Below are 14874 nucleotides of genomic sequence, written 5' to 3' on the forward strand. Positions count from 1 at the left end.
CCCTGTTTTTTGACTTTGCATTCAGCAATGTAGGTGCCATACCGATGCCCAAATCATAGTTAAGTGATTAGACTACGGGGGTGGGTAGCAACTTCATTATTTACCTTTGACTTCATCACCTCTGTTCTTTGCACAGGTAGGTCTTTCTTTGCTGAAAATGGACCTGAGGCATGATCCACAAACACCTTTCTCTCTGTGAGAAAAATGGCTAAACTTAGTTTATGGCAAAGCAAATACAAAGGTTTATTTGGGCTGGAATTTAGATTATAGGCAGTTATCTGCCATTCTGCTCTCACAGGGATTTTTTTTGCCTTAGTAAAGCTCAGACATCCCTTTCCCTCTCTTCCTGTTCCTCACTCCTTCTGAAAAAGTTATTTCACAAATTTGAAATGCACATACATTTGCACGTATTAGATGGTTTCCCCTGTCTTTGTTCTGCTGAAGAAGCCCCATGCTGCCTTTCTTCCACACAACCTGCCCCGTGCTGGCTGCATGGAGCATCTGGACTATCAGTTAACCTGATTTTCCCTTTCAGGAAGGATGTGTGGGCAGAGCACTAGTGCTGCTCCTGGCTGTCAGCTCTGGTGTACCCTTCCAGCCCACCATTTTGTTAGCAGCTGAAAACAGCAAAAATGCTGAGTGCATTCTAACATGGAAAAGTTAAGTGAGGAAGAAAAGGAAATAATGAGCTTTAATGAAAGAGATGGAGAGACAACATTTGTACAACTTGTCTTGCTAATGAATTTATTGAGCTGGACATGGAGTCAGGAGGATAGTATATACAAACATAAAGGCCTCACAATGTATCTTCTTTGATGTTGGAATAAAAGGATGTGAAAGGAAAGACTAGAAAGTAGACACCTAATCTGTAATTGTAATTAAAACAGACTTGGCCTGTTGAGCATTTCTATGGCTGCTATGTCATTACTGTGGCATTTGAATCAGAATGTATAAACATGAGAAAACCGGCATTTGGGCAGCAAATGTGGAGTACATATGCTACACTAATGTGTGTTTACAGCGTGACCTTGATTTTTAGTTCAGATATAATATCTGTTTCTATTTGGTGTTTTTACAGAACTTGCGTCATTCTTGGTGCTGATAATTTCCATGCACATAGAAATGATACTTCAGAACAATATGCTCTGTTAGTAAGATGCATTAAGTCTGTACTGAAAGTACCCCAGCATTGTTTGGTATTTCAAGCTGATAGCTGAACGCTCTATCCTGGTCCTGTTTTTTCAGAACTGCTGGGCTCTTTGATTTTTCTATGGCTAAAGTATACTAATCTTTATAGTACCACTCCTTCTTAGAAAAGGGAGAAAGCAAAACCTGTGAAAATTTGGATGAAGCATTTTCTCAAGTGAGACAGTGTATGGGGTTTGCATGGCAAGGTTTTGGTATCAGGGAGGCTACAGGGGTGGCTTTTGTGAGAAGCTACTAGAAGCTTCCCCCATGTCTGACAGAGCCAATGCCAGCCAGCTCCAAGATGGACCCACTGCTGGCCAAGGCTGAGCCCATCAGCGATAGTGGTAGTGCCTCTGGGATCACATATTTAAGAAGGGGAAAAAATCTGCTGCACAGCAGCAGCTGGGAGAGAGGAGTGAGGATATGTGAGAGAAACAGCCCTGCAGACACCTGGGTCAGTGCAGAAGGAGGGAGAGGAGGTGCTCCAGGTGCCGGAGCAGAGATTCCCCTGCAGCCCGTGGTGAAGACCCTGGTGAGGCAGGCTGTCCCCCTGCAGCCCAGGGAGGTCCACAGTGGAGCAGATATCCACCTGCAGCCCAGGGAGGACCCCACGCCAGAGCAGGTGGGTGCCTGAAGGAGGCTGTGACACCATGGGAAGCCCGCGCTGGAGCAGGCTCCTGGCAGGAGCTGTGGCCCAGTGGAGAGAGGAGGCCACACTGGAGCAGGTTTTCTGGCAGGACTTGTGACCCCGTGGGGGACGCACACTGGAGCAGTCTATGCCTGAAGGACTGCAGCCTGTGGAAGCGACCCATGCTGGAGCAGTTCGTGAAGGACTGCAGACTGTGGGAAGGACTTGTGTTGGAGAAGTTTGTGAAGGCAAGGGAAGAGTGTGACGACTTCTTCCCTTGAGGAGGAAGGAGTGGCAGAGACAAGGTGTGATGAACTGACCACAATCCCCATTCCCCATCCCCCTGTGCTGCTGGGGGGAGTAGGTAGAGAAAATCAGGAGTGAAGTCAAGCCTGGTAAGAAGGGAGGGGTGCGGGGAAGGTGTTTTTAAGATTTGGTTTTATTTCTCATTATCCTACTCTGGTTTGATTGGTAATAAATTAAACTAGTTTCCCCAAGTTGAGGTTTTTTTCCCTATGATGGTAAGTGGTGAGTGATCTCTTCCTGTCCTTATCTCGATCCACGAGCCTTTCATTATATTTTCTCTCCCCTGTCCAGCTGAGGAGGGGAGTCATAGAGTGGCTTTGGTGGGCATCTGGTGTCCAGCCAGGGTCAACCCACCACAGACAGGAAGGAGCCAGATGGTATAGTGTAAAGGGAGACAGGGACAATAAATTTTCTTGCTACAGTATGTATGTGTCTTAGCAGAGATCTGCTTAAATGGAAATGCTTGCCTATAGCATGGTTGCTGCTGCCATCTCTGATTGAGGTAAGCTAAACTTGAGTTAGTATATTTTGAAAATGAAAATCATTTAGGAAAAAATACCTGGAGCCTGTATCAGTTTCTCTTGTGTAAAAAATAGGTGCTCTGAAAAATCTTGAAATTCTACTGCAGCTTGGCTAGCGGGTTAAAAAAAGTCTCAGGAGACTGTGCTGTTTGCATCAGAGAGGGCAGAAGAAGGAGCCTCTGGATTTTTTGCTCAAGGCAGGTCAATGGTTTTTAATGATGCTTTCTGTGTCATTTGTAGAAACCAATTTAAAGACATGTTAATTTGAAAAACTAGTGACTGACTTCCACCTTGCACCTCAAGTGTTTGCTATAACACATATGAGTTTATTTAAAAGACTCTTCCCTTGGCTATAATTAGAGACTTCATTGTGATTTAATTAAAAGCAGCAGCTTTTCTATTGCTGAATCTCTTTTCTCTGCCTAAGTTTGTTCTCTGAGATGGAAAGGATGGCAAGTCTAAGCTTTACCTGGGGTTATGAGAAGATTAGAGAGTATACAGAGATGCTGCAGATGGCATTATTACCACCATACCATAGCAGCTGGGAAATAAGAATAACTGCATCTTATACTGTAGAGGTTCAAATCACCATTTATTCATAAACATAATAGGAATTGAAAATCATACAGTTGGAAATAACTACATGCAAATATTGCAGCACTAAATTGCTAGGGGCCATAGGAAGTAGGATGGAATACAGGCGGTATGTTCATTTTTATCTGATGTATGAAAAAATTAGCTGTAGGTGAATTGCAAGACCTTTCAGTTAGCAGAGAAGTAGAAGTCCTCCTACAGAGGTTTGAAATGGCAGAATTGAAGGCATAAGCTTATTTTCGCCAATAAATGTTATGCTTCCTTTTGTTTCCTACAGTTGTTTCTTACCTTTTAATACAGCAGTTCCAGCTCCTTTATGGCCTTATGATACCCATATCAATTAAATTTTATCACATACTTCTCATTTACTCCAAGGTGCTTTGGAGTCCAGAACTTGCTTTCTGTCCTGTAGCAGGTCTAAGGGCTCTTAACACAATCAGCATGTGGCATGGCTGAATTTCCATTTAATTGGCTTTAGGAGGACATGTGCATGTGCTCATCTACCCTGGGCCTGAACTTGTACAACAGTTATGAACTTCCATCACTAGGAGATTACCCATATTTTACTCTGCTTGTGTATCAAGGAAAAATTATCAAAGAGATCCTTTGCTCCTATGCCAAACTTAACTTCTTCCTCTTGTCTTGAATTCTGCTTGGTACAGGCTATATATAAAAAAGCTGTATCAACAAGATACATCCAAAGGGGTAAAATTATGTACATCACCAAAAAAGGAGGAAAAAAAAGGTGGGTTAGAAAAGTCATTTCAAATAATTGAAAAAACAGATGATGCTGGGACTGAACATGGGATAAAATACATGCAGCTGTTATCGCAGCCAGTAGGAGAGTCACTTCTCTGACTTTTGTATCGCTAATAATGCTCTTAAAAATGCACTCTTATTTCCAAGCATTTGCTCAACTGGGATGTGAATGCCTGCAATTGGTAAAACTTCATCCCTTTTCTCTGCAGAACAGAGTTGTACCCTGTGAAACTATGAGCAGGTTTAGATAGCTAATTTTTTTGCCAGGCCTCAGATTCCAGACTTCCTATAAGGTAGGCAGAACCAGAAAAGCATCTGGTTGTCGGCATGCAAGTGATCAGATAACAGCTCCTGAAGATGCAGCTGCCTCCAGAAACCAAGCTGGAGCAGGAGTCAGCCCACTCAGCTGGCAGAGCAGACACTGTCTCTGTTTCATTTTATTAGAGCACATTAGCATTATAATTTTCAAGACCAGCCAGCTAATTGTATTACTTGTGTTGTTTTCATTGGCTGAAGAATCTTGGAATTCTCTCATGGCTTTCTTAAATGAAGATTTATTTAAAATCTCTGTACATATATTTTGGGAACAGACACAGCATGTCTTCTTGTACTGCATGCCTTATTCTCATTTGAAACCAATGTGGCCAAATCAGGTTCTGAAGCCATAAAGCCATAAAGAGCCGAAGACATGAAGAACTGAGTCATCCTAAAACTAAGTAGCCGTAGCGTTTTGTTTCTCTATGGTTGTTAAGTGGATAGTTTTATACTCAGTTTCAGAAATCTGAGGCATTTTGTAAATTGGAATAGCAAGAAGTGGAGATATTAAAGAAAAATTTACCCGGAGGATTTACCTGGAAGTTTTTGTTTCAGTCTACGTGAAGTGAGACATTTTCAGTTGCTGGACAGACATGCACACCACAGAGCTGCTGCTGGCACCGTGGCTCTGTTGCCACCTTCCCCGGTGCCTCTGAGGCTGCACTCTCCCTTCTGGTGAGGCACTGCTCACCGCAGTCACCTGGGGAGAGGGCAGAAGAGCTGGCCTCTGTCCCACTGCTCTAGAAGTAAGTCTTTGGGCAGTGATCCTACCTAGCAGCACTTAAAGGCTGTTGGAGTAGATAAACATGACAGACAGGCGTGCAGAGGTGTTCCCTTCAGATGACCAGATGCAGAAAGTGGAGGTTTGGGTTGTGTTAAGGAAACGCGTTGGACTCTGTGAGCTATTTTAACCTGCAGCAAGAACTCACTCACTTAGCCCGAGAGTATTTGGCCACCATTTCATCAAAACAGTTTTCTCTGCTGACGTAATGCTACTGTTTTTGTTTGGTAGGGGTTTCTAGGCAGATTTTTTCCAAATCTACTTCAAATTTCTTAACAACTGAACTGCTGAGTTCTTCATAGTGGTCAAGTCCAGCTGAGGGGTAGAGTGATATGAACTTGATTTGACAAGGATTTCAGCTGCCTTAGAGGCTTTCCACAATCGCCAGGTTAGCTGATGGTAGTGTGAAGTTTGGTTGTTGCTCACAGACAGTTTAAAAATTAAACTGAAACTTTTCCTGTTAAACAAGTGGCACTTTGCATAATGTCTGAGAGAGATGGCTCTGAGTATCCAGTCTCCTGATGGCTGGTGCCTTCTCCTCTGATGGGGGCATGATGAGGCAGTGAACCTTTGTGCTTCAGGAAGCGCAGTGACTGCTGGCTATGAGGGGAGAGGATCTGTGTCCTCTTTTGGCTGCTGTTAACTGAGCTGAATGTCTGAGGTTAGGTTAGCCAGCAAGACTGGTGAGAATATCATGTTTGTCTACCCAGTCAAGGCATAGGGATGAGGGAAGTGCCTGATCGGACAGTTCAGTTAAAGTTTGGCTTGTTTTGCACAGTCACAAGGTGATGTAGTCCTGGAGTGCTATCATTCAAAGGGTAAGGCATCCAGCAGCTTCTCTTGTCTCCAAGGCTGGGATGGGGGTGAGTTAGAAGACTGGCTGTATAGCTGCTGAGTCCAATCCTGGGTGATTACATTGCTTCACAACAAACTGGTCCTGAAGTCTAAGAGTGGATTAATTCTCTTTTCCTCTGGCTGCTGCATAAATGTTCCTGCAAAATCCTTCTGTTTTCGAATGAGTCTGTTATTGTGATTAGCCATTTGATCATGTTCTTCATTTTTGTGATATGTACAGAAAAGCAAATCCATATGCATCTCCTTGCTGAGGAGTCCTGGAAGGCACAACCAGGCCGTTGTTCATTGCTGCAGTTGACCCCGCTGATGCAAAGGAACCATGTGCTGAATGTTTAATGGAAAACAAGTTATGGATGAGTGGCTTGACCAGATGTAAGTAGAATAACACCCAGAGCAAAGGGAAAGCAGCCAAAAAGAAGTTATGTCAGTGCTTCTGATAAATGGAGATACCTGCCTTTTTTTTACCTCCAAGCAAAAAAGCAACTTGATCTTGGGCCATAAATGCAGAAAATGAACAAATCACCTACTACGGTATTGCTTAATCTAGCAGACATAAGTATAATGGAGGTCAAGTGGCTGGAACATGATGCCAGATATTAGCAATAAAATTCAAATTATAACTCTTTTTTCAGCACAGGAATTTGCCTTTGGAACAAATTGCCAAGGAGTGTGTTTGATCCTGTGTCATCTGAAGGTATTGGTAGTTTAGCTGTAACTTCAAGGCTTGATGTGGGAATTACTCTGATTTTTCATGGTCTGTACTATGCAGAAGGCAGGCTGCATTTGATCAAGGCTGCACATAAAAGCATAGAATCAACTTAGGAAAAAATACAGCTAAATTCAAGTGGGAGTTGCTCATATTGACTATTACAAACATAAAGGGCCCTTGCACTAATTAGCACCAGTGGTGGTGGTCTACACGTAAAAGTGGCTAGCTGTAATTTTTCTGCTCTTGTTGAGACAGCTGAAGCCATGCTAGTAGAAGTTACACCTCTTTAACAGTGCTTATCTTTATGTAGTTTATTCTTGTTAGGAAAGACAATAAGCAGTGAAGGGGAAGATCGTCAGTGCAGCACATACACAAGCAGCTACATCAGTAACAAGTCATGAGCTTAATCGAAGATATTAGGCTGGTGCAGACACTTCAATGTAATGTCTGAAGACCTGAGATCAGGAAACCTGGTGTGGACCCAGCAATCCAAACCAGTAACCGTGAGCCCTGGGACTTGAAGTATTAGGGCTCAGGTGTCAGCCACAGCTAACTATGCTCCAGGCTTGGGTATGTGGAAAAGTCTGTGGCTGTCTCTTGTGATTGCTGGTCCTGCAGCAATAGCGTGCTGTACATGAGCTTTCATGCTACAGCCTTCTGTACCAATACACGTCCTCAGAGCCTTGGTTCACAAGCTAATGGAAAGTTAACAGTCAGTGATGCAGACTTGGTCTAAAAGCCAAGCTGAAGTTTTTAGTGGGTCATACACTACTGAAAAGCAACATCTGCAACTGAAGTTAAAGAAGCCATGCTGTTGCTGCACAGTCACACCTAGAATGCTCCTTGGTGTAAGGTAACCGCTTTCTCTCCCAGCACAGTCCCACTTCAGACTTCAAAGTGTTTCTCCTCACTGTTTGTTGCCTCCACAGGAATCCCGTTCCTGCCACCACATTGCTTTAAAAATTGTAGACTGGGCTTACTGAAAGGCTTTCTGAGAAGCCTAATTCTTGACAGCTGCAAAGCAACTTTTCCTGTTTCAGAAACTTTTTTTCCATTTCCTGAAAGAGAGTTTTAAATTCCTATGTGCCAGACTCTGGGGGGGCCCCCTCAGAGAAAGATTAATGTTTAATTAAATATTAGGAGGAAAGATAAGTGTTTGAAGCATCAGCTAGCCACGGAAGTAAAATGTAATTTCTGCTAGTAATTCTGGCTGTCATCTCAAGAGCAAGCGCCTGTACTCTCAGCATCGAGGGACTGATCCCTTCCTGCTGCGACTCAGCTTGGGTTTTTTGCTTGTTTTCCACTGTCAGGAATGGCCTCTATGGCGAATTGGTTTTACACTTCTGCTGGCAAATACCTTAAATATTTAATGACTCTGAAATGGGTTTTGATGTGTTAGGGCAACAGGAGTGTTAGTAAGTGGACTGTGGCCCTGCAGCTGCATTGCACTGGTCAACTGATTTGTCCCCATGGACAAACCGCATTACCCTACATTTATGAAATGTTTGTTTCATAATTAAAGTCGCTAAAAAAAAAAATCTGTTTGTAGATACTGCTCTGGGAGCAGGGCTGATTTATGAAGACAATGGCATCTTCTGGGGCTGGTGGCAGAGCTGGAGGACCTGCTGGTGCAGGGTTTTTTTGGGAGGGAGGCAGGGAGGGATGTTCCTACTGGTACAGCCCTGCCAGACTCAAGCAGAGGGAGCAGGGATGTCTGCAGCCCTCTCTTAGTGCTGGGAGAGGAGGGATTCCTGTGGGGCCAGCTGGGGAAGCTGGGGGTTGTGAGGGATGTGCGGGATCACTGATGCCATGGGGGAAAAGCGAGGGCTGGGGAGAGGCAGAGAAGGGAGTGCCTGTGTAAAGGCAGTGGGGAGCTCCTTGCAGAATATATATAAGATCTGGGTGGCTTGAAGGCTTTTTTTTTTTCAATATGTATTTTGTTGCTTTAGCTTTTGTCAGTATTTTTCCATTATTACTTTTATTGGTTTGAAAAATGCAGGTTATCTAAGATGACCTCCAATTTAAGATCCGGGCCAATGCCTTAATCACATGCCTGGGGCCTTACCTTCTTCCTGGATCTGTATGTAAAGAAATAGCAATTTCTGAGAGCCTGAATATAGCCAAAATAGTGCCAATGTATGCGTGCTGGCTTTATTGTGCTCCAGTAAGCCATCATTCAAGTGGTATTACTTTTGTCTCTGTCCCCTCCCATGTCTGTACAAAGATGTAAATTCAGGCAACCCCTGAATTTAGTGGGTTTGATATTGCAGGTAACCAGGTGTGAGAGCAAAGCATGAGTGACACTATAAGGAAGAAGAGACAAGACATCACAGGTGCAGAATGTCTCTGGAAAAAAAAAGTTTAAAAGTACAAAGAAGTTAGTTTTGCTTGGACTTTGCTATGACAAAGCCATTTAAATAATGTCAGTTGGATGCTGATTATATTTTGATTTGAAGCAAAGCTCTGAGAGCTTGATATTGAATTATTATGAGGCTTTGAGGAAGTTACCAGTAAACTTGTCCGAAAATATCTGCTGAAACTGCTGCTCTGCAGAATACTGGATTTTTGATTAAGTTATTCCTTTTGCGACCATATTGACTTTCTGTTGAAAAAAGTTGAGTTTTAAAGATTCCCCTTGGTTTTGTTGTTGCTTGAATATGAAAACCTCAGGTTTTCCCAGTTTCTCAGTGAAAATACATCTAGTCACTGTGAGGTTGTAATAGGCATGCTATTGGAAGTGAATAGTTTCTGTCTGTAAAATGTGTTGAAGAACAGAAGTGCCAATAAAAGTTATGCAAACAAATCTCAGGGAGGGTTTGACCAAATATTAATAACTTGATGACATGTATATAGTCTTCAAATCCTCTCCAAAATATGTTTATCCTTCTGCTGGGTCCTTTTCTCATCTTTCCCTTCTGGCTTGTCCTATGTGGCACTCTTTTCTGCATTTGTGGCTGGGTAAGTTCTACTCTGCAGCCTGTCTGCGATACCACTTTTCCTGACAAACTGAAGAACAATGAATTACCAAGGTGTACAGTGCCTTTGACCAGGGGAAAGGAAAACCCCCTTGTCATATTCTTCAAACCTGTGGTCTAAAATAAGCAAGAAAGCAATAAGAACAGGAGCTAAGACTTTGGACTTGGCCACCCACCCAGCATGCACAGAAACAGAGCGTTCAGAATACGTTCTGAAATTCTGAGGCTTGATGTCATCTTTAGTATTAAAAGTGTAAATGATTCTTGCAAAGCAAGCTAGCAGTAAATAATAAACAAGCATGGTACCTCTATTAGGAAGTAAGCCTCCTGCAAACACCCTGTGGCTCTATGTATGTGTTTGTATGTCCTTGTTACCTCTCTGCCATGAATAAACATTTGACTCACTGCTTGGCACATAGATTTTCAATCAGACCTTTTATGGTGAATAATGCAACAGTTACCAATGTGATGTTTATTTCTAGATGCTGAAAGTTGGTTTTGATTCAATAATTTATGAAAATTAATCATGCTGTCTCCATCAGCTTTGGGAATGTCTGCAGCATACATCAGCCCAGAAGGTCACTCTGAGGATTCTTTTCTGATTGATTTATACCGGCTTCTTCCCACACTATTAAAGAAAAAAACCTCTGCTCAGTATATTCTGGCAGTTAATATAGACAGGTATAAAGAGATGAATGTGTGTATGTACTTGTGTGTGTTTTCACCGTGATCTCATAGATACTGATTAGGGGCTTCATGTCCTTACTTGACCTGCCTATTGTGTATTTTGTGCTTCTTTCCTTTCTAGCCTACATAATTGCCTTGCAATGACCAAGAAACCTGCAGAGCAGTTCTTGTGCTGCTTCTGAGGACAGAGCAGCTAAGCAACACACTTTAATAAGGCTGAGCTTGGCTAGAATATATATGATTTTATGCTTCAGAGTCTGGGGTCAGCAAAACTTGGGAGCATGAGGTCTGTTGGGAAATGCAAGTAAGAGAGCAAATGCATTAAATCCTGCTACAACTGCATTGCACAGGCAGATCCTAGAGACTGTCTTTAGAGAACTAACAATGTTATGGCCAAAACAATTTCCTAATGGCGATTTGCTCATTATCTTTCTATATTAGCTTACTTTAAGTTTACTCATATGGACTTCTTATAAAAATTATCCATGGTTTTACAGGCTAGAAGGTACAACTACTTCTCTTCTTCCCAAGGGCATGCTCATTGTTTGAGGAACCCCTTCTGTTCCCCTGCAGACATGTGTTGTAATGACAGGGGACCGTCACCCTTCTGCCTATAAGCCAGGGGCGCCTTATATTTCTTTAGACTTTCCTTCTCTCCGGGGCCAGTAGTAAGAATGAAACTTATGTATTACAGAAAGGAAGAGGGAGGACACCTATCAAATTCCTTCATTTGTCCAACACACTTGGAGAAGCAGGAATATCATTATGTTTCCTAAGGGATGAAATGGACAGTGGTTGTAACTGGAGCACTCTTTTTCCAGAGTAGAGGAGGGAGGGATGCTTTATAGTCCATTGGAACAATAAGGAGCTTTTCAGGATAGATAACAGAGAAATAACAAGGCTGTGGTTTAGAATTCATTGAAAAAAGGAGTGCCTGAAGAAACACAATGCTGGTATCGTAGCAGCAAAAAAGTAATGAGCTTTTTACAGAGCAAGCGATTCTGAGACATCCTGAACTGCAGTGCCAAAGCAATCCCTTTGGACCAAAGCTATCTCTTCCTTTCCAGTAAAAGTTATATTCCTATTTGCTAACAGCGTCAGAACTCCCTGTTTTGGGAATACCATGATGGTGGGGCTCCAGGGTAAGAGCTATCATTTAATTCAACCCTTTTACGAGGCCTAGACATAGTAGTTACCATAACGCAATATAGAGATTAATACATGCTAACCAGTAGAGGTAGAACAGCAAAGTAGTTTAGCACATATGAATAAACCTTACAGGGAGCCTAGATCAATTTAATGCTAGGCTAACAAATGATGACTAGAAAATGTCAGAGGTGAATGATAGACCTCAGCCTGGGCTTTCCACAAGTGGTAGGAAGCAGCAGCTTGAGTACCAGGTTCCCAGCAAACATAATATTTATCTTACTAAGATGATGTGATCACATACAGTTACCTGATATAGAGTAATATATATTATTAATTAAGATAATAAATAACTGTTCTGGCACCATGATTGTGTTCCTTTGTCTTTGAATGTAAAAGTTTGTATCTGCACATAACCAAACCCTTGTTGAAGCTTAGATAAATTCAGTTAAAATTTCCACGCTAAATGGGGATTTCCCTAGTGTTCATTATAATATTTCCTCTTGATTTTAAAGATCTGGTTTCATTCTTTTTACATTTGTTGGTGTTTTTTAATTCTGTTTCAACATAGCCATCATTTGCATACATTTCCTACCCCTGTAGTGAATCAATTTGTCATGTTATATCTAGATTGGGGTAGGTTCCTTGAGCTCTTGTGATTTCCCAGCTAATATCTGTGGGCAGTACTGCTTTTTATCATGTAAGAAACAACATGCCTAGAAATCTTGAACAGGAATACAGTGTTCTCTTTCAAGTTAATTTAACATCTATCTTATTGAAGTGGTTTTTTACTGTTTAATAAAATATGTGTTTTGTGTTTGCTGGTAACAAGCTGTCTGTCATGCTGCAAAGTTAGCTGCTGCAAAGTATGCAGCCATGTAGTTTAGGCAGTGACACTGGTCACTGGGTCAGGAAGCAGTGCAACTGGGCTGAAAACGAATCTTGGAAAAATTACTGCGCTGAATGCAGACAGAGTGATACAGATAAACAGTAAGGAGAAGTAGAAAACATCAGAAAGTTTCAATTCCTAAAAATTGCTGACTTGAATTTTGTATATAATGCTCCTGCGAATTTCACATGAGAGGGGCAGCTGTGACAAGCAGCATTCATGGCAGTTTGCATAACCATAAGTTGCAAACAGTGGAATTTGCAATAAGGAAAGAAAAAAAAAATGTGTAATTGAGTTGGTTTGCTGGCTTCTGTAGCAGCAGTAGGACAAATGCATCACGGAGCAGTTTACTGATTTACCAAGCCTAATGCTCCACTTCACTTTTCATCTTAGACAGCCCTGATATGAAAAGCTATTAGGAAAACTCCCTGAAAAACAGTGTGTCATATTTTGTACAGAACCACTTGAGGAAAAGGTATTTACCATGCCTTCCCATAGCGCATGGTAATGACCTGAAAGAGCTGCTGAAAGATTGTTTTAGGCTCAGCCTTATTGCAAAGAAGTGAAGGTCACTTATGTACTCTGTGTTGTAGGGATGATTTTATTCTTTGTCGATGGTTTGTGAGAGCTCTGGGAGGAGCTTTGATACCTAAATCTCATCTAGTCATCTCTTCAGACAGTGACCTTCAAAACAGTGAGTCAGTCAGTGACAGAAGCAATGCAGAAGCACAGCCTTCCTTTTAACAAAATCGCTGCCTTTGCTTTTGTGAGTGGCAGTGCTTTATAAAGGATGAAAAGCCATGGGATTGGACACCCAAGGCACTGCTTCTGAGCAGCAAGTGTGCAACTTGCACAAAGCAACCATGTGGTTTCACAACAATTCACGAAGGAGGTTTGTAACTGCAAAGTTTGTGGCAGAGGGGAAAAAAAAGTTCTTGTTGTAGCAGCTTCCCTGCAAGATGGGAGGAGGAGGGATAAATGTGGTCATGTGAGTGTTAGTCATCTTGATGATTTATATGGGGTTGTCCTTTTGGTGGGTTTCTTTTAAGCAAAATTGAAATTCTGCCATTTGGGCTGTGGTTTCCTTGTGCAGTACATGACCTAGCCACTCAGATCGGTCATCAGGGCTGCTCTGAGGAAAACTTTATGGCTCACCTGAAATATCAATGTATATATCCACCATTCATCCAGCTTCTCAGAGCTGCATCTACAGGTGTTGTCAAATGGAGGAAAAGGGTGGGTGTGCTTGGCCAGGCTGCTCAAATTTGGAGGAACTTCTTGTGCCAGGTCCTGTGCCACGCTGCCAAGGGTCTGGCTCTCTATGGGTTTGCCCTGGCTGGGCCAGGCCCTGGGAGAGCTCAGTCTGCTGCCCTGGCAGATCTCCTTGGCTCTGGTGAAAAACCTCTTCCCTCCTCTGCCTCCATGGACTTAAGCCTTTGCACTTTTGCTACCTACAGAAGTTCAGAGCAACCCACTGACCCCACAGCAGATTTCCTCAACCACTATAATAGTGTGCTGTCCCCTAAGCAAAGCATAAAAATTATAACCACAGGGACAAAACTATATTTCATATAAAGTTTGTTTTCTCCTGTTGCACCAGTTAGAGCATTGAGCTCAACCTCTCAATTTTCTAGTCTCTGGGGTTTACATTAGGTCTTACCACGTGATCACGTGTGAAAAAGATATGGGATCCTTAATGAGCACAAGTGTTAATGTCTTTGATTTTCTCACCTGAACAGCTCTGCTGCCTCTTCTTTAGTAGGAGAGATGTGCAACATCTCACGGGAAAGAGGTGCAACCTACTGAGGTCCCAACCACTATTGCTGTGGTATGTGGTTATTCCTAGGACACATTTGGTTCCAATAGTGATATAGCGTGAGACTCACAGTCCAGGGTGCAATGGTTTCAGGAGAGTGAGACTTGTGCTGTCTGCCTTAGTCAGTGGGAAAATCACTGTGATAGTGGGCATTTTGTGTAGGCAAGCCCTGGAAGCTGGGAGCAAGTTGTGATCCCATTTACATTAGCTGTTGCACAAACAAACATTAAGCTCCAGCTTTTAATATCCATTTGTTTCATACAAAAGCTATTAAGATATTGCATAGAGTGTTTTCAGGACACTTTTATTTGCAGACGTAACTAGTGACCTAGGAAAATTTTCCCATTCTGTGTAATCCAACCCGTGGTAATTAGGACTTCTAACAAATGAACCAGAAAGATATGATTAATTTAATGAAAAATTATGTTAAAATTGGAACAGGGTGCTCTAATATGGGCCACCTAGTCATACGCATTTATAATCACTAAGAAGATTTATGTGAAATGACATGAGAATTTAATTCTGTACATTTGCAATAATTCCCCTCCTCCTTCCCAACACAGAAACCCGTTCACTGGTTGAGGATGAATGATGCTTCACGTTTTTCACAGAGCAATCTGGTGTCCTGTTGCCAGTGATTGTCTGGTAGTGACAGTAAGTGACATGCTCTGTGATGCACCAAATAGAAAGTGTGATCACTGGTGA

The 14874-nt window shown here is 42.3% G+C and overlaps 1 protein-coding gene across 1 annotated transcript in view; it reads right to left on the reverse strand.

The window, feature by feature from the left end:
• HMGCR (3-hydroxy-3-methylglutaryl-CoA reductase) overlaps positions 1-14874 on the reverse strand; it is a 319565-nt gene that overhangs the window by 129077 nt on the left and 175614 nt on the right. The window lies entirely within an intron of this gene.

Source organism: Haliaeetus albicilla, chromosome Z (genome assembly GCF_947461875.1).
Source record: "Haliaeetus albicilla chromosome Z, bHalAlb1.1, whole genome shotgun sequence".
In the NCBI taxonomy this organism is placed as follows: Eukaryota; Metazoa; Chordata; class Aves; order Accipitriformes; family Accipitridae; genus Haliaeetus; species Haliaeetus albicilla.